Here is a 24,215-nt window from a genome sequence, read left to right on the forward strand (position 1 = left end):
GCATGAAATATTAGGCGCTATATATAGGATTTCGGGACAGTGAGTAAAGCTTTTGATATTTTTCCCCCTAACATCACGTCAAATAAGCCCGAAGCCGCATTCGCTTTTTATGCTACTGTTTAACAGTACATGCGTCCGCACCAGGGCGAGGACCATCATCGTCTATTTCAATCGTTTTTTAATCTGAAATCGTGAATTCGATGTATTGACCTACAATGAAAAAAGCAGAAGGATTATCACTGATAATCTTAAGACCGATAAACCACGTATTTATTCATAAATATATTTCAAGTCAGAAAGTCAGAATAAGTTTTGGACTTTAAAATTAGCTATACAAATATTTTGCAGTATTACATTTTCTGCTCTTCAGCATTTTCTTTCAATATGACTGTGTGAGCAAAATTTTCTTGCAGTTTCAGTGAGCCATTTTTGGGGTTATTTCGATGGACACCCTCTAATGAGCGGTGAATGAAATGGCATCGAGGCAACATCGACGAAAATATTTAATGTTTTAAAAAGTGCCCATCGATGAGATTGACTTAAAGTAGTCAAATAGCTGAACAAAATTTCTGGTTAGGAGCTGGCTCCAAAAGTGGTGCGGCGACGCTTCTTTTTTTCCTCTCACTTTTTTTTCTCAGACTGGAAATGATGTAAGTATAACGCGCGATGTCCATCGCGACTGCATGCGCACGTAATGTCGGCCGCTACCAAGACTAAAATAGACTGGCCCCCGAACTTTTTACTACATGTATTTAAAATTATTGTTAGCTTGTACATGTACACAGGACCTAAGACCACCTTGTTTGTCTGGTTCCAAGATAAAAATGTATATTAAAACAGAAATAACGTCATTCTGAAAAAGAGGGTTTTTTGGCCTAAGTAGAATTCATATCATGGCTCTAAAGTTATGGAAAAAAATTCCATACAAGAGAATTTTGTCAAAGTTAAAAGTTAATTTTGTAATCAATATGTTCATCGATATTTTTCTATGACAATGTATGTCGACATTTTCCCATGACTTTTCAGAACCGGATGATCTCACGTATTTTGTGAAAACATTCTCTAGTGCCAAGTCTTGAACTGGATTCAATTGGATTCAATTTACATGTATATTAAAGTACACGGGAAAAAATACATCACGCACAAGGAAATCCATGTACATGTACATCTGACTAGAAAGTACAGTGATGGAAATTGACTGCAACAGAATATCAGAACATAATAATGAATTGTTAACAAATGACGCTGGAGGGATAAGCCTCACAAACCTCTCGGGTTAGTTCAAAAGGACTGTTTGTCCCACTAAATCACCAGAGTGAATGGCCAGAATGCTTATGCACTCTATTCTTTATTTTAGTGTTATCCTATAAATTTTACAAACATTTCAACATTATCTACTAAAGTGACTCCATATCAACGGCGTACACGTCTGCAACCTTCTCCGTATCACTTGAATAGCGGTGAGCAGGAACGACAGGTGGGTGACGCCTTTTCACTATTTGTTGCCACTAAAAACAAAAAAAAAGAAACCCATTTATCGGAGGTAAAGTGCTCGCTGTACAAAGAAATGGAAGGCAATGCGTTTTTATAAGGACGCCCGAGAAAACGTGTTTTCTCTGATTTTATCTGTTCAAATTAATATGAAAGCATCCAAATCAACGCAGTTTCATTTGTCTTGAGAGCGCAACTACAACAAGCTAAAAAGGTTTTTTTTCTATTCGGGCCAAGATACGAATTCTGAATGAAGACTGCGTCGTTCAGGAAAAAACAGAGAAAATAATGGCTACATGCATTGTTTGGCATGCACAAGGGATTATCCCTTACGAACACAGGATGAGGGTTCCCTTTGTTTTCTCTGTTTTTTGAACAAATAAAATCAGAAAAAACACGTTTTCCTTAGAGGCGCCCTTTAAGGAGACTCAAGGTCAAATACCCCCTCTTCATTTAGCATTTTGTATACATGTACATCTCAGTGAAGCACAATACCTGAACTGAAGAAATACTTTGAGAGCTCACCAGATAAATGTTTCTCCTTGAAACATTACAATGCCATTTCGCTCTCATGCCCCTCGGGATTTAGTTACACATCGTTGAAGATTTCCAACATCGTTCCAAGCAGCATTTAGATTAATACTTGCCTGCTAAAATGCATGCCGCTGTGTTCCCCGACTGTGCACTTCTTGGAACGAAGGTCACACTTTAACTCTTTGCACCCATCCAGCCTGCAGTCTTTGCTTGTCAGACACTCCCTACCCAAGTGCACGTAGCAAGGGTCTCTCACAGCAGTGGTCAACTGGGCTAGAACCGTCTAGACGGAAACGGGGTAAAGAGAGACTTTAACGTTGTACACATTTTTTGCGACAGCAAGAGTTACTAAGACAACGTCGATAACATTAAACAAGACAACCCTTTATGATGAAAACAATAATATTGAGGATGCTTTTGTCCGTGATGGTGATAGTGTAAAGTGGTGGTGATGCAAGTGATCAAGAACTTGACGCCGACTACGACGACACCATGTGATGGTGATGATGATGATGATGACCACGTTGAAGATGACAACGACAGAGACGACAATGGTGACATCTTACTTCGTTGCTGATGCTGGCAGTAGTGTTGCAAGTGATGAATATGCTTAGATCTTTGGAAACTAAAGATCAGGAAAAAAGAATGTTACACTCACCATTCCTATAATCATGGTGGAAATTAAGAATATTTTAAATGAAACCATACTGAATGATGTTGGTTTGATTCAAAGTGCAGTGCTGTGGTGATGGTTCTACATGTACTACTGCATCGAAGCCAATGACACTGTCATCTAGATTGTCCGGGTTCTTATGGCTCCGTAGTGTAATTGGTCGACGTCTTTATACTGTAGTTTATCGATTTCGGAATTTGTCATTTGATGAATGCAAGCATGTATACTTTGCTTTTGATTTCTAAAATGAGACGCCGGTAACTTGTCGATGAGGCTGAAATTCAGAATAACAGTGAGATGGTGCAGCATGCATAAACCAGGACCATAGAGTCCAATATCTGTGGAAGTATAAGGGTCATTAAATCCCAAAAGGCTTTGTAATTTGGATACCTTTGGTACACATACTTTGTACTTTTTGATGATTTCGATTTTGATGAAGTTCTTACCATCTTTAACAGATGTGAGGCATTGCAAGTATGCGTCATCTGGCGCGCATTTAAATGCTGTGAATATTGAATTTATTCGTCGGAATAAGATAGACTGTATAATAATGCGATGACCGCAGAATAGGGACTGTGAAAATGGATACATTATGCAAAAAGCACCCCTAGTTATGCCACTAGGACGCAGTCGTGTGGATTTTATTTACTCAGGGGGGTCAGGTTGGCGAAGTGGTTTTTTTCTCTTGCCTCCCACCTCTATGAGCCAGGTTCGAATCCAATCCTGACCAGCGGTTTCCCGTGGAATGTTATTTTCCCACCACATTAAAACTGAAAATTTAATCTTCCTCTTCTCTCTTTGGATATGTTTTCAAACCTCCGGGCTACATCACATACGCGACTTTTGGTATGAGTCCCCGGTTTACCAGAATGAATTCACACTAAAATGTTCAACAATTCTTCAAATATACCGGGACATAACTCACTCCTATGGTATCACTATCGGTGTATGCCGTTTTGTTTCCCCAATTTTCATTTCTTGTCGAGGAAATCGCATTGCAGTTCTTCACAGCCGCCCATGTTACAAGTCTTCGGTCGTCTGACGATGTATTGTCTGCTGTAGTGCGGTTATCAAGGGGAGATGGTGGCTCTGTTCAACTCAGTAGAAATTGCACGCCTAAGAGAGCAAGAAAGAACACCAAATTTCAAGGAGTAATACGTATGAATAATAAATCAACGAATGGTAGCAGATATATTTATATACCTGTTGAAAAAACTCTTTTATTCTCCCAGGTGGATGCTATGCCTGTAAAGCCTTCAGAGAATTTCTTTCAATCGGAGACTAGAGCTTTTAAACTTTACTGCCTAGGCATGCTACCCGACAAAAACATATCTGCAAGTTTGTATTTCAAATTTTTATTAATGCCTTTTAAGAAGCTTTTAAAAAGTAGTAAAAGCTTCTTAAAAGGTATTAGTAAAAATTAAAAATACAAAACTTGAAATGTTCATTCTAACGAACACTGAGTATGAAAACACTTCCTAAAAATTTGTCAAATTGCACTCAGAGTTTGCACCCCCCAATGTTGCTAGTTAACATGGGCTTTTCCGACTGAACTCGTATATCGTGTAGCATCCAAACTAACGATAGATTTATTTATTCAATTTAGTAAGAAAAAGATTCAAAAAAATCTAGATCAGTATTCAAAGGGCAAAACTTCTCAATTGATTTAACCTCATGAGGATGTGATTGTACTCTCCTTTATACAAAAGTGAAGTCAGCACTTGATTTGGAAAAATATATAAAGATCTTTCTAATTAGCACGGACACTGGGGGGCACAAACATAAATTACATATACACACTTACTGAGAAAGTGTGTCTTTGTTGTGTATAATTTTATAAATAGAGAAATTACAAATCAGTTAACTGCATTTAGTCAATAATAATTAGGGGTTATTTAAGGGATTTTGTGTCAGTGATGAAGGTTCAGGACGAGCATTGCCTCCAGATTTGTTGATGGACAATCATTATTAGACTAAAATCTGATTATTTGTCGTTTGTAATAGGCCTATATGAACATACCTCAACACATGTAATCTTCTTTCTGTACACCTGAATTTGTGCATTCCTCCGTCTTAAAGTTTTCTTCAATATGTACACTGTTTTTAAATTTGCAGACTCGGAGTGCGAATATAATGGCCCGTGGACAAGAACGAAAGTAAACCCTGGGCCGGAGTTCTCCTTCCATCCACTCACCCGAAGCGATACCGTATGATGGGTATAATGCATCGTCAAATTGAATGGACCTTGCTCTGAAATAAGTGCCTCAAAGTACACAATAATTGAAGGCTCTGAGTTTAAATGGAAAACCTTGGAGCAAAGAGCTGGTAAGAATCACTCGAACACAAAAACATGTCAGTGAATTCGACTGCTATTTTGACGAACTTGGCCGGGAAAACCTACAATTTAACAAACGGAGGAACGTCAACCCCTTTTTACCTATAAAGTGTTAACATGTAAAACAAAAACGTCAACACCGTTGTATCTGTACATATAAACAGTACAAATAAAATGATGCGTGTAATTCATTTTCAGCGGGTTTGGGGTGTGGACAGAGCTTACCCATCCAAAAATCAAGACCAAAATGACAAGGATTCGAAACAGCCATTCTGACTCAAGCTGGTCTGATTCAAATATTATAGGGCTTCCAGCAGTCTGTCGCGTTTCCCATAACCACTCAAATTTGGGATCTCAATATTTTGCATCTCTTAGGTGTATCAGCCTCAACCCAGTTCCACGAAGTTGCGAACTCCTGAATGTGCGATCATGTTGCAATGCTTTTGGTGTGTTATACATTATAACATTACTATACTTGGTTCCTTACTTTCTAAATACGATGATGCCATATCAACTTGCAGCTAACTATCATTTATTTATCAGTATATGGTTTTGTTTCATTAAATGAAAAAGATCATACATTAAATATTATGTATCCACATTTTATCAATGTCAGTTTTGATACCTTTTGATTTATCGATTGACCAATGCTAGATTCAACTCTTGTACTCCAAAATTATTGCGTCTGTTCCCTTTCATTCATTGCAAATACCGAGCCTTTTCTTCCGCCACGATTTCGATAGGATAAGAGGTTGAAATAGCAAAATTTTAGATGCGATACCCGATTGGCAACATCCATGCTTTTCTCTGGTACCTATAAATTTCATGACTCAGTGACTGGTCATAGCCACGATTTCTAATTCTGTCGGTCGATATTTAATGAATGCATTAGTTAACACCCTAGAATTGCTAGGACGTTCAAACAGTTTGATCAAGCAGGATTTTGATCGCAGTTTTGCATAATAGTCAAAGAAAAACATTGTTATTTAACGTTTTTCTTGAATTAATTATAAACCTGATTTTATCCCCCACCAATTTCTTTCATGAGCGGACAAATCACAACTGCTTTTTAGTTTAGAAATGAACATCAAACTTATCCAGTCTTACCCATCTCAATCGGGACAAAGAGAGGGCACAATTTTCCTAGCAACGGAGGATCATTTGGTGGGAATTGCACTTCGCTAGTTTACAAATTAACGACTACGAAATTACGATCACGATTACGCTTTACGATCACGTCGCTACCAACAAAACGAACACTAACACGCTGCAAACACTGGGGTGTTAAGTTTAACAACCCCGGTGTCATCAGAGGACTACACCAACACTTTTCACTGGTGTTAAAATGTTGGTGTTATTTGGTGTTAGTTTTAACACCATCCAGTGCATTGTAACATTTATAGGCGTGCAAAGTAACACCAACGGTGTTAAAATAACATCCTATAGTCTGATAACACCAAAAAGTGTTGATTTTAACACAAGAGTTTTCAGAGTGCACCAACATAGCTCATTTCAACCGATGAAGGGGTGCCTCTGCTCGAGATGGGTATTTATATAAAGACTATTCCGCAGGGGAAAATGTGGACAAATTAATGACAAAATTACTGTGAGCTTACTGCGTCATAAAAGCAGGAAGCATTGTGGGACGAATGGAACTAACATTGAATAAACAAATAACAAGCCTGAATACATTTAATTGTCGATGGCGTTTATTGAAAAAAGTTATAATATCTTTTTATAACGGTTACCTCGATTACAACCATATAGGTTCCTCTAAAGCGAAGTCTCATCGTTGAACAACTTTGTGTGAATTTAAGTTAAGTTTCTCTAAAAGAATATGGAAAATGGCAAAACAGATAAAATGAATAGAAAACCAACAATCAGCGCATTCGATTATTTTCCTCGCGCTTACTCGTCCTTATCGACTGGTCGCCGTCCCTATTACATAGGGACCGGTAGCTAGCTGCAGTTGAACGTGTGCGATTCAGGCCCGTTGCCTGACCAGATACTGGGGGGGGGGTCGTCAAACCCCAAAGTGGAACTTTTGGCACATATTTTTATACAAAGGCCTATCATAATGTGCTTTGGAGCACAAAATCAAACAGGTTCTATGTTTGTCGCAAACCGAAGGATGCAGGTATAGACTTACATAGGCCCCTACTTCAGTTTTCAATATTCACCGCGTATTGTAAATTGGCCTGGTATATGAATTTGCTCTTCACTCAGCACCTAGAATCTGGCGTTGGGTGACGAGTGAATGATATGAACATAATTATTAAAAAATCTCAGAAAATCCCACAAAAAAATTCAGAAGTTCTAAAAGAGTGGTGTATTCTAGTAAATCATTATTACCTCCACTCACCTACTAAAAATGGTAAACAAATATTTATAGGAGCATTTCATTTTGCACTTGGGAAAAAAAATCGGAAAATCAGATCAAATTAATATGTCATCGGAACTTTGTAGCGGTTATATGAAATCGACATTTATTGATCAAAGTATTTGGAGACGATTAAATTTCACCTTTTGTGAAATTGGAGGTAAAATATTGCTCCATACACAGACGTTCGAAGCGAAAATGCGAAGTGCCCATAGGGTCTGCGCCACTCTCCGGAGCGCATTCTTCAATTGTAACGTGGAGAAGCGCGCAAACCAGTGTTCCTCGAAATTGTTTTAGTGTCTTTGCTGGGTGGGCCATGCAGCAATTCTTTTTAAGACCAGAAATATGATAAACAACATGGATTACACAACCGTAAAAGACAAAAACGAACAGACATACCACACAATCTGTGAGATGTAAACGGTACTTACGGTGCATTTACAAGTCTTTCTGGACTGGTTTCCTTCATTTCCAACACGTGAGTAGAGCCAATGTAAACGGTAACCAATGAAAACATGACTGCCTTGTCTCCGCGCCCGGAACGCTGCGCCGCTGGTATGCGTGGCTGGCCGGCCGCGGCGCGCAGCGGCGGCCCGGGTTCGGCTGCGCTGCAGGCGTAGCGCAGCGTTTAGTGACTGATTTCATTCTTCAAATGTTGCCATATAAACCGCCCGCAGTTCATTATAAACTGTAGAGACATTTTCCGCGTGAGAATCAATGTATAAATTGCAGCTTATATTCCGAAAAAAAATACATTTATTTAAAAATGCAAAAAACAAAACAAAAATAAAAAAGAGGGGAACTCGGAAGCGAGCGGGGGGGTTCCTTCGAACCCCAACCCCCAAGCCTACGGGCCTGCGATTAAGCCCGGTCAATTAGGAAGCTGAATATTTAGGTTTGTGTCAGGCCAACAGCAACGCTTATACATGACAGTCGTTTCAGTGCGGAAGCGAATAAAAATCAAGTACCTATTCTTGCTAAGCCTCTGTTGATCAGAGTGTGGTAATTTATTTTTCAGTGATTACAATCGATAAATCATTTTCCGGCAATTTATTTCAAATTAGTGGTTATTGTGTTAAATTTTTAGATATACGAACAATTTATGGTGAAGTTATTTTCGGTAACGTAGTAGAAGAAAAAGCAAAATGTGCTATCAGCTCCTGCTTGATTTTGTCTATCGGGTGAGCATCGTGTCGATTTACATACACCGGGCAGGATTCTGCGGGATTCGTTACTCTAGGAAGGTAATGGGTAATTATCATAATGGGTGTGGTTAACCGCATGCTCGATCAATTTAGTGGACACTTAGAAACTGAAGTGCTAAGGTAAATGTCGGGCTTTACTTTCCTATTATAAAAACATCATCCAACTAACTAATTCCCCACCAAGAAAAAATGGCTATATATAGATTCGAACCCTTGGGTTTTTCCCTCTAAGCATGACGCTCTTCTAACAGAGCTGCCATGCACGTTTGTCAGGAAAGCAATTTTGCTGAGCCTTATACTTAAAAGTTTGTGTTCCTCATTTTCTGATCATTGCCCCTACCTTCCCAGACGAAAAACTCATGCGCAACGATTAAGATACGCCCATTTTATTATAATTTCCCCTAACCTTCCTAAGAAAACAAAAGTGGCTACCAGCTACCGGTCCTTGCGTTCGGAGGGCGCCTACAAGACGCCCGGAGACTACGTAAATGGGACAGGAACCAGTATAAAGTCCTGAAGGAAAGTTGAAACCGTTGAAAATAATTCAAATGGTTGAATGTAGGAACAAATCTGCCCATTAACTAAGTTCTGTGAAGGAAAGGCAAGAAGCATGTGTCTGTTGCTTTCGACTTCTTCAATTTCATTTTCAAAATTTAATCGTGTATGGCCTCTTACCCTGGTCTGGGCACTTCATGTATAACGTTACCGAGGTCGATCCGCATGACCTCCTAAACGCGAGGGAGGAGTATATCGAGCGCGCTGAATGAGTGTTGATACACAAAGACTGTGAGTGCAATCCCGTACACGGATGTAACCACTTAACAACCTAGACTAGCTGTTATTCCAACCAACTCTGGCCTAAAACTAAATCCGATTAAACAAAACAAAAACGAGTCAAGCAGAATTGTATTTGCCGTCAAATATGACACAAGAACGCTTTGTTTGGATTTTTCTCTTGTTGACTTTCCCTGGAACCATCTTAATTCCCCCAATCATTCTTAATATTCAAAGAAGATCATCTTTTAAGTGCTTGGGCTCTCTTATTATATCTGTCACAAATAATAAACCCTGAAATATACCTTTTGTCGTTAAATCAGAAAGTCTTGGTTTTTACGTCTGAAGAACTCGGTAAACAGACATACAAATGCAAAACTGAGGCAAAACAACCACATAGCTGATTAATGACCGAATTTAAGACTAAATTCAACTACATTTAATCCTCGCTTGGTATAGTTGTTGTCATAAAGTACGAGTTGTTTCCAGCATTTCCTTCAAAGCCTTTTAGTGCCGATCCCCACACGACTGTGGATCTGAATATCGTTCCTTTATACGGTGAACTAGGAAGAACAGCAGTAAGATTTTTACACAATTACAGAAATAATTATTCCAAAAATAATGCATACTTTGCATGCCGTGTTCTTCTTAAATATTGCAAGGACACGGACACGGAGGCCCTTAAACTACAATTTGTTTCCTTTTGAAGGTATGTGCACAGACTGTTGAGGTTCTCTAACCCCCCTCTTAATGTTGAAGTTTTTTCAATTTGATTTTTTTTAGGAATTGAAATCACCAGTACCGTACTTCAGAAACAGAACTACTACCCTCTCTATGTGTTGAGGAACTTTCACGAATGAAACAAAATGCCCAATAGTTCTTTAGATATGTAATTTTTGCCCTTCGTGCCCGAAACCAGGATCTGTCACTGACTTATGGAAATCGTGCGAGTCTGTCATACATTGGGTATAGTAATATGCCTTTTCGTTAAAGCAAAGTTTGGCTTTCAAACCATGTTGTTCTTAGTTCTTATTTCAATGAATATGAAAATACCATAGCAAAATGGTTTTTCTTCTTCTAATTTTTCTTTATATTCTGGTTTATTGACATCAAATATTTGAATAAAATGGTCCTAGGACCAAAACCATACAAATTTACAAAAAAATGTACATTCTATTTAAACACTAAAAATAATAACAAAATCAATAAAAATTTTGGACAGAAAAATAAACTGCGAAATTGTAGTCAACGAGGGTATTGTTTAACTTGCTGGAAGTTAAAAAAAATTTTTTAAGGGGGGCCCGTATTCTGTACCTCACGCCTTTTTGAAGATCCGTTGAGCAAAGTCCACCTTACACTTGAGATTTTGCAGGTTACATCGGAATTGAGTACATCCGATGCTTTTCCCACAAACATCATTGCCACAGCGACGCCCAACGTAGACTCCATTGCACTTGGCATTCGCCACATGGTCAATAGCCATCCCTTGACCTCCTTCAAACTGCTTCGGTCAAGTTACACATTTTAAAAACAGTGTAAGTACATTGTTTCTGGTAAATCGTCCACTTTTGGAAACACAAAGGGAACACCGAGCCAAATGCTGTCTAGCTGTTTGAAATTGCTCGTCTTTTCCTCTTCCCGAATGTACAAAGTTTAGGAGAATCAAACGTGATGTGTTCAAACTTGTCCTACACCGGTCTGTTGCATTGTTTTGCCGTTGTTAGCTTCATCAATTCCCCTACCTGGAAAATCATTTCATTTTCCTAGGTTCTAAAGGGTACAATTAAGATCTTTCCTAGAGACTGTCCTTTTGCTAAAAAATCTTTGTAAATAGGTCACAAAGTATTCTCTGATAGAGGTTAGAATTGCTGTTCTAATATTGAAATTAATGGGGGCCATGGCACAGGGCCAGTGGCGTGTCATTTACCTTGATAATCAGGATGACAAGTAGGAGCGACTTTAATGACACGACGAAGTGCATTGTGACAAAAATACAAACACGATCCTTCTCTGGCAGCAGGCACTCTTGAATCCAAGCGATTTCACTGTCGGATTCGATCCAGTCTATAAACTGTAGGCGTTGCACAACAGCGTTGACGTTATTTACCTTGAATATCGATCTCTTGCTGAAGCTGAGTGATTTCCATGCTGCTGACTACGATGCGCACATGTTGGCAGATAAGTCAACCTTAATAGTGTCATATTAAAGGTGCCTGACTAGTTTGAAACATTATGCAGATTTAAATTTTCAGCACGAATTTGAACTACAGAAAGTAAAGGACATAACATACACAACATAATGGCCTTCATTTCATAAATTCATTCAACTTGAGCAAATTTGCCTCTTCTTTTCTGAACCTAGTTACAACAGCACGGAATCTCCTTCGCATCGTTCAGATAAGCCGCCACGTTTACACACTGCATTGTGGGATACTTCCTCAAGTAACTGATCAGCGGGTCAGTTACTCGGGCCAGGCCCGAAAAAAAAAACAAGCGCCATTCCAACAACCAGTAAGAAAAAGTGTAACATTCAGAAACGTCCGACAGTACATTCAGTGACAAAACTCAGTGTGTCAGGGTTGTTTACCTCTCCAGTCAAAATATTAATCACTGGTAGATTTGATAAGTTGACAAGCGCATCGTGACAGAAATACATATAAATCTTATACCTTCACAGAAACGAATGCGAATCCAGCTCATTTGCACCCAACAGCTGGCCCGAGTGCAGCTGACGGATGACGATGCTATGACGATGAATCGAAGGGCCTATTCATTTTTCTGCCCGGTTTACACCCAAATATCTCCGACGCTTTTCTCGTTTACAAACTATTGATTAGTCAACAGCCTCCAAAATGGAATAATTTCACCTCAGCTGTTGCGTAGCATTTTCGGAAGTCTGGCAGAAATTGGCATGTCTAGCTTTTATGTAGATTAATTGTGGTCGTTGACGTGGGCGACATGAGTTTATGCAGTCTTGAACAAAAGTATTCTGGACTGAGACACCATTATGATGAAATCAGGCCTGTCGGCAGTCAATGAATTTGTTTGACAATAGAGTGTGACTCAGCATTTACACCTTGTGTAAGAGTACTTTCCTACGGACATCATAAACGCTTTCCATCCATCCAAAACATGTCGCAAGAGGGCGTCCCGCTTTTTTAAAGGTGTCTGGTGCTTTTTGTTAGGACCCTCGACAGTCTGTTGGGCTCTGCAGTAGATATTCCCTTGATTTCAGTATTCCTTAAATCAATTCGCCAAATAATTATCACTTGCCAAGTACACAAATGATGTATTTGCAATTCAGTGCAGGTGCCGTGTGCCATTTTTTCCCAACTGAAGTATACCCAACGGCTATTGGCCATGGTCTTGTGTGAAAAGTTTCAATTTTGAAGCAGAAAAGAAGCTCAAACTGAGTGAACTGAACGTAGATTTGCAATGAAAGCGTGATATGTAAATGATTAACAATGATATTTATAACTGACATAATTTGAATCAAACATATTATGCAGACAGCTCCCAGAGAAAATTTAGAATCTAAGAACAAACTAGAAAATAACAATTTTAAGATAAGATGTAGTGTAAAAACGCAATGGCCGGTTTTCGTCAGGCAAAGGGTAAAACATTGGGGATAAAGTTGTGACCTCTGAAAGATATCAAAGCTATTTGGGTAAGCGAGATTTTTGAAATATTCTGAAATTTTTTATTACACGAACAACTTAGAATGAGAATAATTTCAGATTTGAAAAATAGTTTGTAAACATGTGTCCACAGTTTATTGAATACAGCTTAATAAATAGTAGTATTCTTACTTTGCTTCTGTTACATGCAAAACTGCTATTACATGCAGGATTCTACGTTGTTTTTACGACACAGTACAGCCTTTTGTTTGTTGAACCACCCAACAAAACCTATATTTCCAAATCAAAAGAAATTACATTTTGTCGATCAACATATAAAGGTATAATTCTTAACTCAGATTAACTAAGACAAGCCATTACTGAACCAAACATTACACGCGTCGTTAATGATCTAAGCTATCTAATTAAGAAACCAAACCTTTGATTACTATAATCAGTTTGACATCATTTTCTTTAAAAAGTATCCTCTTAAGGTGTTGAATAAAAGTGATTAACAATCTCGTGAGTAAGCGACAAAGAACATCTTTAACCCCCCAAATCTGGTATGTATCTGGTATCTTGTGTGGTACCATGTAGACATCCTGCACAGGAACCGTTGTTCTGAATCCATGGATACCTGAGAATGAATTACAGAGGACATTTACTCAGGACTGGTCTTCAGTTGTCCGATTCCATGAAATCATTTGGAAACGTTACTTGTCTATAAAGATGTCAATTCTCGTCTGTTTCGGAGAAGGGCGTGATTTTACCATACGGGCTTAGGAAAATGACAGAGAAATTCAACGCTTGTATTTGTCGTTTTGTCCTCGGTCTGAAAGCTAACTCGTATACATATGCAGCAAGGTATGAGGTGGAGAGAACCCCCCCTGCTTTGTGTTGGTCATTGTCTCGCAGGAATCTGGGGAATTCCTTTCAGACATCTTGGGGGATGTGTTAAGTAACAATAGTCTGGAATGTGTATAGGCATTGGACATGTTGGGGGATACCCCTCGGTCGCATTTCTTGCTGGGTATACTAACTCGACCAGAATTTGTGATATGAACACGCAGATTTTGAACACCGTTCTAAGCATGGAAGCGATTGTCGTTTTCGTTTTTGCCCTTCCATAAACACAAAACGATGATGAATTGATCACGAAGTAAGCTTCATTTCCGTTAAATATTAAAGACAATTAAAAGTTGCATTCTTAAAAATTGCATTTCATCTAAATTATGTCTCGAACGCCATCTCCATCTCGTACTAACCAAAATATGATATAATTCGGCAGATTGCCATCGTTAACAGACTCGGCGACCGGCACAGCTCGTTTAGTGGCTAATAACTGGTGCTGACCTTCATGCTAGGGAATTCTTATGTTGACCAATTCCTTGGTATCTTTTTGAACTCAAGCCAAAACTTCCACAATTATGTTTCAACGTGGGCGACTAGTGTTTCCCTTGTCGCATGTGTAATGGTGAGGATATGTTGTAGATCCCATTATATTCTTGTCATACATGCTGTGGGTGACTGGCGTTTACATTTCAAAGATCAGCCCAAATTTTCATTTTTCCATAATGAGCTTGACTTATAGAAATCAAAACATTGTTTACAAATAACTCCCTGGTACCATTGTTGATTGCAATGATAATAACAGAAATAAGACATTGTAAAAATTATGATCCCAATAAGACTGTGGATATTTAGCTGTCGCCGGCTAAGCGTAACTAAACGCTATTAAGAATAATTTCCTTTTGTCACTTTCAAATATTGATTCCAACATTTAATTTTTCTGATTCGTCGCCATGGAATTTTTTTCAAGGGAAGAAAATCCGAAATTCTAAAGTGGTCTGATTCCCACGTCGTGAATAAAAAGTCATAACGATCATGTTGGCGTAGAACTAGACTAAGATTTGTCACAGTAAGAATTTCAAAGTCCGAAAAGTAATTACTTCGCACGTGGCCGACTCAATATCGTTCAGTTAAATTTGCCGGCGATGACTGATGATAGTATGCCTTAATATAATTTGTGCATTACGCTCTAAGATTACACGAATTGTTGGTAGTGTGCTGTGTCCACTGTCTAGCAAGCAACCTTCAAGAGAAATCTCCATCCTGGTTCATCATCATAAATGCAACAATACCACACGCAGACAAATAAAGCAAACCTATGGGAGCAAGATAATAACGGTGGGATATGTGCAAGGCCTACAAATATACACGCTGCCACTGCCAAACGACTGATAATTAACCTCGAGGATTCAGTTTGCACTTCATGTTTTGCAAGGGTTATGCAGACTGCGATCTTCACGTACCTCTTTTGCCTTATGATCACTCGAGTACCATCTTAGAGTGCTTTTCTGGATAGTGGCACCTGTGTCTCTCGAAGTGACAGCTGAGCGCATGACAGCCCGTGCTCTGGCAATCGTCGGTTGTGGTACAAATCATGTTTTCCAGAAACTGACACAGATCATCCTGCGAGTCCATTTCGCTTTTTTCAGCGGGACTCAATCCTTGTGCACGACCAAGCTGTTTATTCAATGCACACAAATGTATGATTTTAGAACGACGTTATTCGTTTCTTTGTTGTCATTGTTTGTTTGTTTCGAATGGAAGAGTTTGCTTTATAAAACAAAACTATTTTTTAGGGGAAGCCCAATGATTCGGTTTACATGTCTGCCCTTGAGTAGCTCGTTTGCATCTTTGTCCGTATTTGCAGTTGCTAAAACGAACCAAGCGGAACCGCATAAAACCTGAAGAGCTTATACCCATGATTTGCAAAATAAGTAATCCAAAACAGCCATAAACTCACCCAAAGAATGAAGAGAAGTACCATAATGGCTCTCATGACTGATCAGAGTTGGAGACGTAAACAACTCGATGAAATTTGTTTAAATGGTTGACATTCCCTCAAACAGCTGTTAAATTATCCTGCAAAATTATTGCGAATGCTGTTTTTGCATTTCTTCAAATGGCAATGTATGCATCCAAAGTAATGTTTATCCAGATATAAACCGTTCTTCGCATGCACCTTGACCAAGTACCCTGCGATGCAGTTGTGTCGCTACTTGGCACAAGAAATATCAAAACTAATCGATTGCTGTGCATGAGCGCAATTTTAAATTGCGATGTTTTTGTAACATTGTTTCGTTAAATACAAGAGCTCTTCTGATACAGCTGAAAATGTTTGTCATTAAAATATTAATTCGATAAAGAAACTTGATACCTAGAATGCAATGGCATTTAACAAATGCAAGCTCAATATTTCGATCTGGCCTTCTCTATTGGTATGAAATTCTGAATGTTGCCAGGAATCGTAAACATTATGATGGCTATCCATGCTTTAAGGCTGCTCTGAAAAGTTTCCTAATTATTAATTTATTCATGTGATGCCTATTGTTACGTGCGGAGAATGCACGGCAGAAGAAAAATCAAAAGACGGGAATCAGGACACTAAAACATACGAGCAAAGGACAATAAAGGAACTAATTTGGAATAACATTTAATTATTAACTTGAATCAGCAAAGCAGTAAATTAAAACAAAGTAAATCTAGTGGTTTGCTGCAACTTAAACTTCCCATGCAAAGGCATCGTGAATTTGAACAGTCAAAAGCATAAAAGGAAATTATTTACATTAGCACAGCCAAGCAGAATTAATTACACTGAAAATTAGCAAGCCGGCAAAACAAGTTAATATGCGAAGAGGCAAATTATATTCGGCCGAGTATGATTACCTTAAGGAGCCAACAAGAGAACAGAAGAAAATTAGGCCCCGCCCAGTCAGTGCCATGGCTAAAAGGGCGCGGTCGTCGGGCCAAGCACCTCCGCACTCCGCGCCATAACAGCCCAGTTCAGACAGGCAGGTCAGTGTCGATCCCCGAGATTCAGCTTCCACATGGAGCCACGACACTCCAGGGTCCACGGTCCCTCAGCGGTGTCAGCCTTGGCCACGGTGCGGCAGTAATCGGGGCGTAGACGACAAGGAGGTGCTGACCCAACGCCGGCTATTTCGAAACGCACATGCTAAAAGCATATAGGCACTGACTGAGAGCGAAATCAATGACTACGGAGTCTTTTATAGGTTTTTGGAACGTGCCTAAATTCCACACGTACCTTTTCAGGGAGACACAAAAGGATTCGGATCAACTGGGATCGTAACACTATGTGCAGTCCAAACATAACACGACCGGCAACGCAAACATTTCCCACGTTGGAATATCTCCGAGTTCTTTGTGCATGGGTGGCTGTCTTTGTTTTATGGAGTGAAAGTTCTTGAAAAAGAAGCCTATTCCGTTGCCAACGCAACAAGAGACCTATTAATACAGTTAACACCAAAATAATTATTCATAACCCTTATGATTTTTAGTTTTTTGTGTGTTTCTCTAATGAATGAATGAATGAAAGGTGGGCACATTTTAGGCCATAGTTGAATACTTTTAGGTGTAAATAACTAATGGTCTTATCTTTATCTCATTTGCATAACAAAGAGAATGCTACATTGTTTAAATTCTGACATGTTCAGCACTGTTCATACCTATAATCGTTAATATCACAGTTAATAGTCAATTACAAAGCCCTTGTTCTTGATTACAGCATCTAGGCAGTTTGCGTAGATGTTCACGCGGGTTTGGCACAGCTCCACGCGAATTATGGCCCATTCTTCCTCGGCGAAGACCTCTAGCTCTTTCAGGTTAAAGGGCCTGCGAGCATGCACCTTGGACTTTTCGATGCCTGTGAGTGAGGGGAGGGGTCTTTCTTGGACAACGCCCATGTAGCCCATCCTTGAGCAGTGTGCGGCAGATTGTCTGCGTTGAAACCTTGGTGCCCATCTCACCCAAGTTGTCCATGTGCCTTAATTATTGTTTTGGGGTTGGAAATGACCTCGCGACACACTTTCCTAACCAGACGAAGGGAAACCTTCGGCTTCCGCCTACGCTTGCCGATGTTTTTTCTCAGTACTGAGCTTCTTGTATTTCTTGACGATGCATTGCACAGTAGAAACTAGTACTCTAAAGAGCTTGGAAATGGCTTTATAACCTTCCCCATGTTTGTGGGCATTCACAAGGCTTGTGCGGAGACCCCTGCTGAGCTCCGTAGTTTTCGCCATGTTCACAGCAACTGAATGGAGAAAGACTCCACGATTGCACTTTAATTTGTACTCAAGAAGCAGAGTACTGACAATGACATTCCGCAAATTAATTGCAAAGATGACATTCTTAATGCATCTGCATTGTTGCATATATTCAAAACAACATGCAGAATCGAATCTTAGGAATGCCTGGAGCATGTGCGTTTCGGAGGAATGTGGCCAAATACCATAACTTGCAGAAGGGTATAAATCATTCTGAGCTTGTCAGAATTTAAACAATGTAGCATTTTCTTTGTTATGCATATGAGGTAAGACCAAAGCCACTTATATCTGACAGCTAAAAGTGTTCAACTATGTTCCAAATGTGCCCACCTTTTATTCTTTTGAAAACACCCAAAAACTAAAATTTATAAGGTGTATGAATAATAATTTCGTTAACTGTATTATGCGTAAAACAATGGCCAGCCTGTACATTTTCAAGGCGACGTGTAATTGTGTGATTTCCTCACAATTTCCACCGAGTGAATTTGTGGACTTCATACGAAGTTGGCGTTTGGAGCTAGGAAGTAATGGAAACTGTTCTAGTTTGTGTGCCTACTCACCGGAGTGAAACAAAATTAGAACAATTCGCATTCTTTTCATTGATAATATGTTGGTGTGTCTACAAATTCAAAGTCGGTTTATTTAGGTCGCATCGATCAGGAAACGCCCCGATTGCATTACACAACTTTTTCTCTCAAGTGGCGTATTTCACTTCTTTTAGAGTACGAAGGTTAAACTTTTGTTAGCCGACGCAAGGCTCGTCATATCGCTATGGTGGTGAACACATGCATCCTCTTTGTGCATATCAGTGGTCTAGAGGCACCATAATACAAAATCAGTTTAGCGCCATCCCGCGTTAGGCAACCTTGCCACTAGCTTTGTCTTTTGGCTCATTTGCCGTGTCCGAATGACTTGGCCACGGCCGCAATTTACACACGACTTAATGGGAACTAGACGCGGCAACTGCCATAGAATCGTGCGTAATTTTCAGCCGTACTTCCAGATACATGCTGCACACTCGCGCACAAATCTACTAGGACATGTTACTGAATTTCCCGTTCTGCAATATTTTATCCAGTGTTTTTACATGTACACCGAGATAAAAAAAATGGATATGGGATGTCCGAGTCCTAAGGGGACGGAATTCGCCAGCTGTGAGACGGTTAAAAAACCCGGTTCTTTAGTCGAGTTCCAGAGAGGCCCTACTCGAGGATGCAACAACTTAGCTTTCGTGGCATTATAATGTTCACACCAACAAAAAGGAAACAATTCTAGATTGGCGCCATTTCTGCAAAAGACTGATTACCCTGGTTCAAATTTCTACAATGTCCCTCTAGATTCTCCTTGCCGTCCCGAACTTCCAAGAAGCGACAGAAGATTTGATGCTTAAAGTTACCGTAGCAACCACAGGAAGGATTCTGTGTGTATTTACCTCGAGATTTCCAGGCCCCATTTCCACGTGTAGTGAGATGTGATAGTTCATATCCACAGCAGTGTGCCCCAAGCTGTTAATCGAAGGGTCACAGTATGAAACCGTTGCAATTGTGTAAAAATTGACCAAACTACACGAATAGCCATTCAAGAGGTTTCCCCATAAGGAATAAATTTTCCGCAAATCATGGAAAAATATGGTCAGTGGGTCTGTGGAATGCGATTTTTCAATACAACTTTTGTTTCAAGTTTGTTTAGCAACTTAGAAGGGCATTTTGGTGTCTTAGGGATTTTATGCAAATGATTATTTACAAATTCAAAGCAAAAAGTAATATATCATACCGGGAAGAAAACCTCAATATTACGCTGATTTGCGCCTACAAAGCTTGATTTTCTTACATTTTGATGGCCTAAATTAAATATGTCTGTGGTGATTCAAAGCTGTGGAAATGAATGCAATATGATGACGAGTAACCCCTTCCCAAAAATGTTTTCAATATGCAAATCTTTGGTTCACAATCTAACAGGAAACAGTGACTCCCTGACTGACATCCCCGCAATAGCGCCCTCACTCGACAGAAAAGTATGGACAATTTTTTAAGAAGAGCATTTTTTAAAAATATCTTCCAAAATAAGAATTGGCCCCACAACCGTACCACTTCCGTACCACACGTAATTGAAATGAGTGTGGCAAGAGCTGCAACGTGGTATACCCTGTTGAGCTAAAGGCTTTATGGTGTTGTTTGTCGATCCGAATTGGGGGTTACCGCTGTGCTAACTTTAAGAAATAAAATTATTTAAGTTCGGCGCGACAGAAGCACAGTCCTTAGCCCCTACAATTGCTAGGTTACCGGTAATTCCTACAGGTAAGCTCAGACATTTTTCATTACAGTGTTACAGTTCGTGACAATAAAACCCAGATGAAAAAGGCATGCATGTCTGTGCTTAACGTGTATTCTTAACCGTCTCCGTTGTAAACTTTAAATTTAAACATTCAAGAGGCGCGGACCCTCTTCCCTCCCCGTGTAGTTTAGTCCTCTCTTTTTAATACAAGATCGCACCATGTGTCAATAATAAAACGGAAGGCTGTCGCTGTTAGATACTGCTTGGCCGACCGATGACATTTTTTTTTTATTCAAGCGTAATGCCTCAAGTCGCCCTTGCATGTTTAACCCACATCCGGGAGGCATGACGACTCCGAAAGGAAACGAAGCGTAGGTGACGTGCGGGTAAAATTTCACAACCCAGTTGCTTCTTAAAGGCCACGTGATCAACACAAAACTGATACATCTTTCCGAGCTCCCTTGAGTGTTTGACACATTGTTCGGCTGAATGTCACGCAAGGTTTTTTTTTTAACCGATGGTCATGTAAATAAGGAACAAACTGTTGGAAGATGATTTACAAAATACATGTAGCAGGACCAAGCACTTGGGATCTGTTCATATTTGATGTTTTTCCCCTGGAATGGAATCGACAAAAGCAGGCTTATACGGAAATGCATCCGTATTCTTCCTGCTACGAGGACAAATTCAAAGGGTAAATGCGAGCAATTTGTTTTAATACAACGCACCTTTGTGTCTATTAAGTTAACTTCATTTTCAACTTTTTTTCATTGGTTCAAAGGTATTTTACTAACGTTTTGGTTTTCATGCTAATGAGTATTTTTATATTGATGAGCAAAACTGTGATACCATCCCAGGAAGAAAGCTTCAACGCTACACTAGTTTTTTCACAAAAGGCCAGGCAATTTCGTAATTATTTTGCTGGACTACAGTTCATTGTTATTTATTTGCATAGAAAGAAGCGAGCATCAACGCTTTACTCTGAAATATTTTCATAAGTATATTCTGGGTTCACAGTTTGAAAAGAAAAAAAAACTAGGCGCTGAACTGTCTTCCCTGGATGACATCATAGCAACAGCACCCTCAGTTGTCCTGGAAAGCTCAGATTATTTTAAGTGCTTGAAAGTTCACTTTTCAAAATCATTTAACCAAATGGGAATATGAAAGAGTTTCATTCACTGAGAAGAGCACAAAATTGCAAAAAACATGCGTCTGACCAAACTGAATGCAGCTACACTTTGAATCGACACAAGACCGTATTTAGGCTACGGTTAATTGAAGTGCAACAAATAAGCGGTGCGATGCCTCAGAGCTGTAGAGAGAGTAGCGCCAACTTCAGACTTTGGCACCAAAATGACTTCCATTTATCTGTGCAGTGCAGCAAGCAGCTACTGTGTGTGAATTTTCCATGTGCATGGACGCATAATCCACCATTTTGGTTCCAATAAAGGAGATTCTCCTGTCGCAAACAGCTCTGCTATGCCCATAATTATAGCGCCCTCAACTTGGAGCTGGTGGCATATTCGTACGGTCAGTGGTGAGACTGTCATGGTTGTTCTTCAGCCAGGGCGTAGAAAAGCTAGAGGCAGTATTGCCGCACTTCACAAGTGAATTCTGCACGTAGCGTATGTTTACAACCGTCGTGCGACTGACAATGAACCATTTCGTGATTGCCTACTGGTTCCTCAGGAAAAATAAAGAAAACGCGAAACCGCCCTTTCTGCCGTGACACTTATTGCAAGCAAACGCGCTGGTCTAATTATTGAGTCGTTAGAGGGCGCACTATGTACCGTCCGTCGAGCACTGACGTCTTCGGGCCAAGACTACGTACTCTCGTACCGCACATCATCAATGATCAAGAATTGTATTCATTACTTTCACAGTATCATTTCTTCCTTAAGTGGCATCGATAGATACTTGGACTTAGCATTCAGTTCCATTTATTAGTTGATGTATGACTTGCATTCCAGTTGCAGCTAATTTCAATTTGGAGGCGCTCAAGTTGGAAAAATTCCACTAAAGTTAAACCAGTTACCTTTCATTAACTCGAAAAAAATTAATAACTTTGATAAAAAAAAGTCCAGTTTACACGGACATAGCGCCAGTGAAATGAAGAAAAGGGCAAGAAATCAAAGACGCATTACAAAATTCATCTACAGTCTGGGGGCCCACGGTCTCATTAATTAAGGAACACAGAATTCGAAGAAATAAGCCCATGTCCTTTTTTGTTTCCGGATACTAGGATTACGGTTAGTTACTGCGATTACGATTCTGATGCTGGATTTGAAGCCAAGGTTGATGTTATTTATGCACACACATCGTACTGGTAGACCTTTTTTCTGTACAACTGGAAAAATACAAAACGACATTGTCGATTTTTGTTAGGAGTACCTTACCCTGGACGTCGAAAATTCGGCAAAGCCTTAAAACTCAGAAAACCGAATTTAAATGAAATTAAAACCTGACCGCAAAGATATTTGTATGGTTGAAATACACAAAACTGCATTCGCGGAAGTAAAATTCAGTGAATGTTTTCGCATTCTTTGTGCTGAGTTCTGGAAAAAACAGACAGCTTCTCTCTAGTCTTCATTCTTTTATGTGAAGGAGACAACATCTGTGAATCTCTTGATCAGAAGTCACCCTGTCTGGTTCCTGCCTTGCCACTTCAGTGGTGAAGAGGGAGTAATGGTTGTCTAAGAATCCATAATTGACGCCAATGCAAAAGGTGAAAAGCCTGACATAAAGTCTCGCTGTTAGGTCAACCAGTGATCAGGTTAGACCAAGACCCAGTTTATAACAACTCGACTACAGTTCACTTGATCGAGGAACAGATTAATAGTCCACGAAAGTCTTTTTTTTTTTTTTTTTTTGAAGATTATAACTTCAATTCACTTTGCATTAAAGCGTGGTGAACGATGAAGTCAAAGGAGGGAAGAAACACAGTACCAGCCCACACACATGTAAACATTATAAACCAGACGGCAGTATTGTTTATCAGGGCTTCCACTGATTCCTGCGGCCGTTTGAGAAATAATCCAAGTAATATGAACCCTTATTTTAGATAATTTTGAAAAAAATTAACATGTGAGGAAAATACATCGGCATTAAATTTCCAACCCCCGAAGGGCGGAATGCTAAAGCAGTTGCTTACCATCTTTCGACCCCCAATCCGGAACTTTGAAGGATACTGGTGAATAATCTCAATCGAATATTCAAAAATTAAAGTGGAAGCCGGGGCTTGAGTATGCCGCTGGACTGTGTTAATTTGGAGATCACCTTTCTTTTGGGAAAATGGTAAATGTTATTTCACTTCCATAACAATGCAGAGGCTATATTTCAGATGTTCCTGAAAAGTAAATTATTTAAGAACATAATACCGTATTAATAGTTCTGATACGAGGAACAAAAGGACCTGGAGTCCTGATTTGACATAAGTCAATTTCAAAATTTTGTAATGTGAAAATATCAGACTGGGGATGAAAAAGACCTATGGTAGACAGCATTCGATTTCTAGGGTTAACTTAACATATATATTATTCATAGGCCTTTTAGATATTTCCACTTCGGGTCCAAAAATTTAGTGGGGAACTATTCTGCAATACCAGTCAGATTTAAAAAAATATTTTATTTTCTGTGCTGTGTAATTCACCTTTACAATACTCTAATATGTATCATTTTTCAGCAACGTCGTCTTGCTCTGTATAGGCCGTCAAAGTGGCGCGAACCGTGTCAAAAAAGTAATAACACGGTCAGGAACTGGCTTACTGCAGCTGTTAGCTAATTGGGGGGTCAAGCTAGGATGC

The 24,215-nt window shown here is 39.5% G+C and overlaps 1 long non-coding RNA gene across 2 annotated transcripts; it reads right to left on the reverse strand.

The window, feature by feature from the left end:
• Positions 1 to 243: 243 nt before the first annotated feature.
• Positions 244 to 12,113, reverse strand: LOC110976822 (uncharacterized). 2 transcript variants are annotated; one of them, XR_015426036.1, is made up of 3 exons: positions 11,320 to 12,113; positions 2,139 to 2,308; positions 244 to 1,508 (listed from the first exon to the last, which is right to left on the reverse strand). It is a non-coding gene; the product is annotated as an uncharacterized LOC110976822 (long non-coding RNA). The 2 variants fall into 2 exon arrangements; XR_015426037.1 differs by lacking the exon at positions 11,320 to 12,113 and adding an exon at positions 2,684 to 3,581.
• Between the last annotated feature and the right edge of the window lie 12,102 nt (positions 12,114 to 24,215).

Source organism: Acanthaster planci, linkage group LG01 (assembly GCF_054643075.1).
Source record: "Acanthaster planci isolate LZ-2023a linkage group LG01, COTS_SCS, whole genome shotgun sequence".
NCBI lineage: Eukaryota > Metazoa > Echinodermata > Asteroidea > Valvatida > Acanthasteridae > Acanthaster > Acanthaster planci.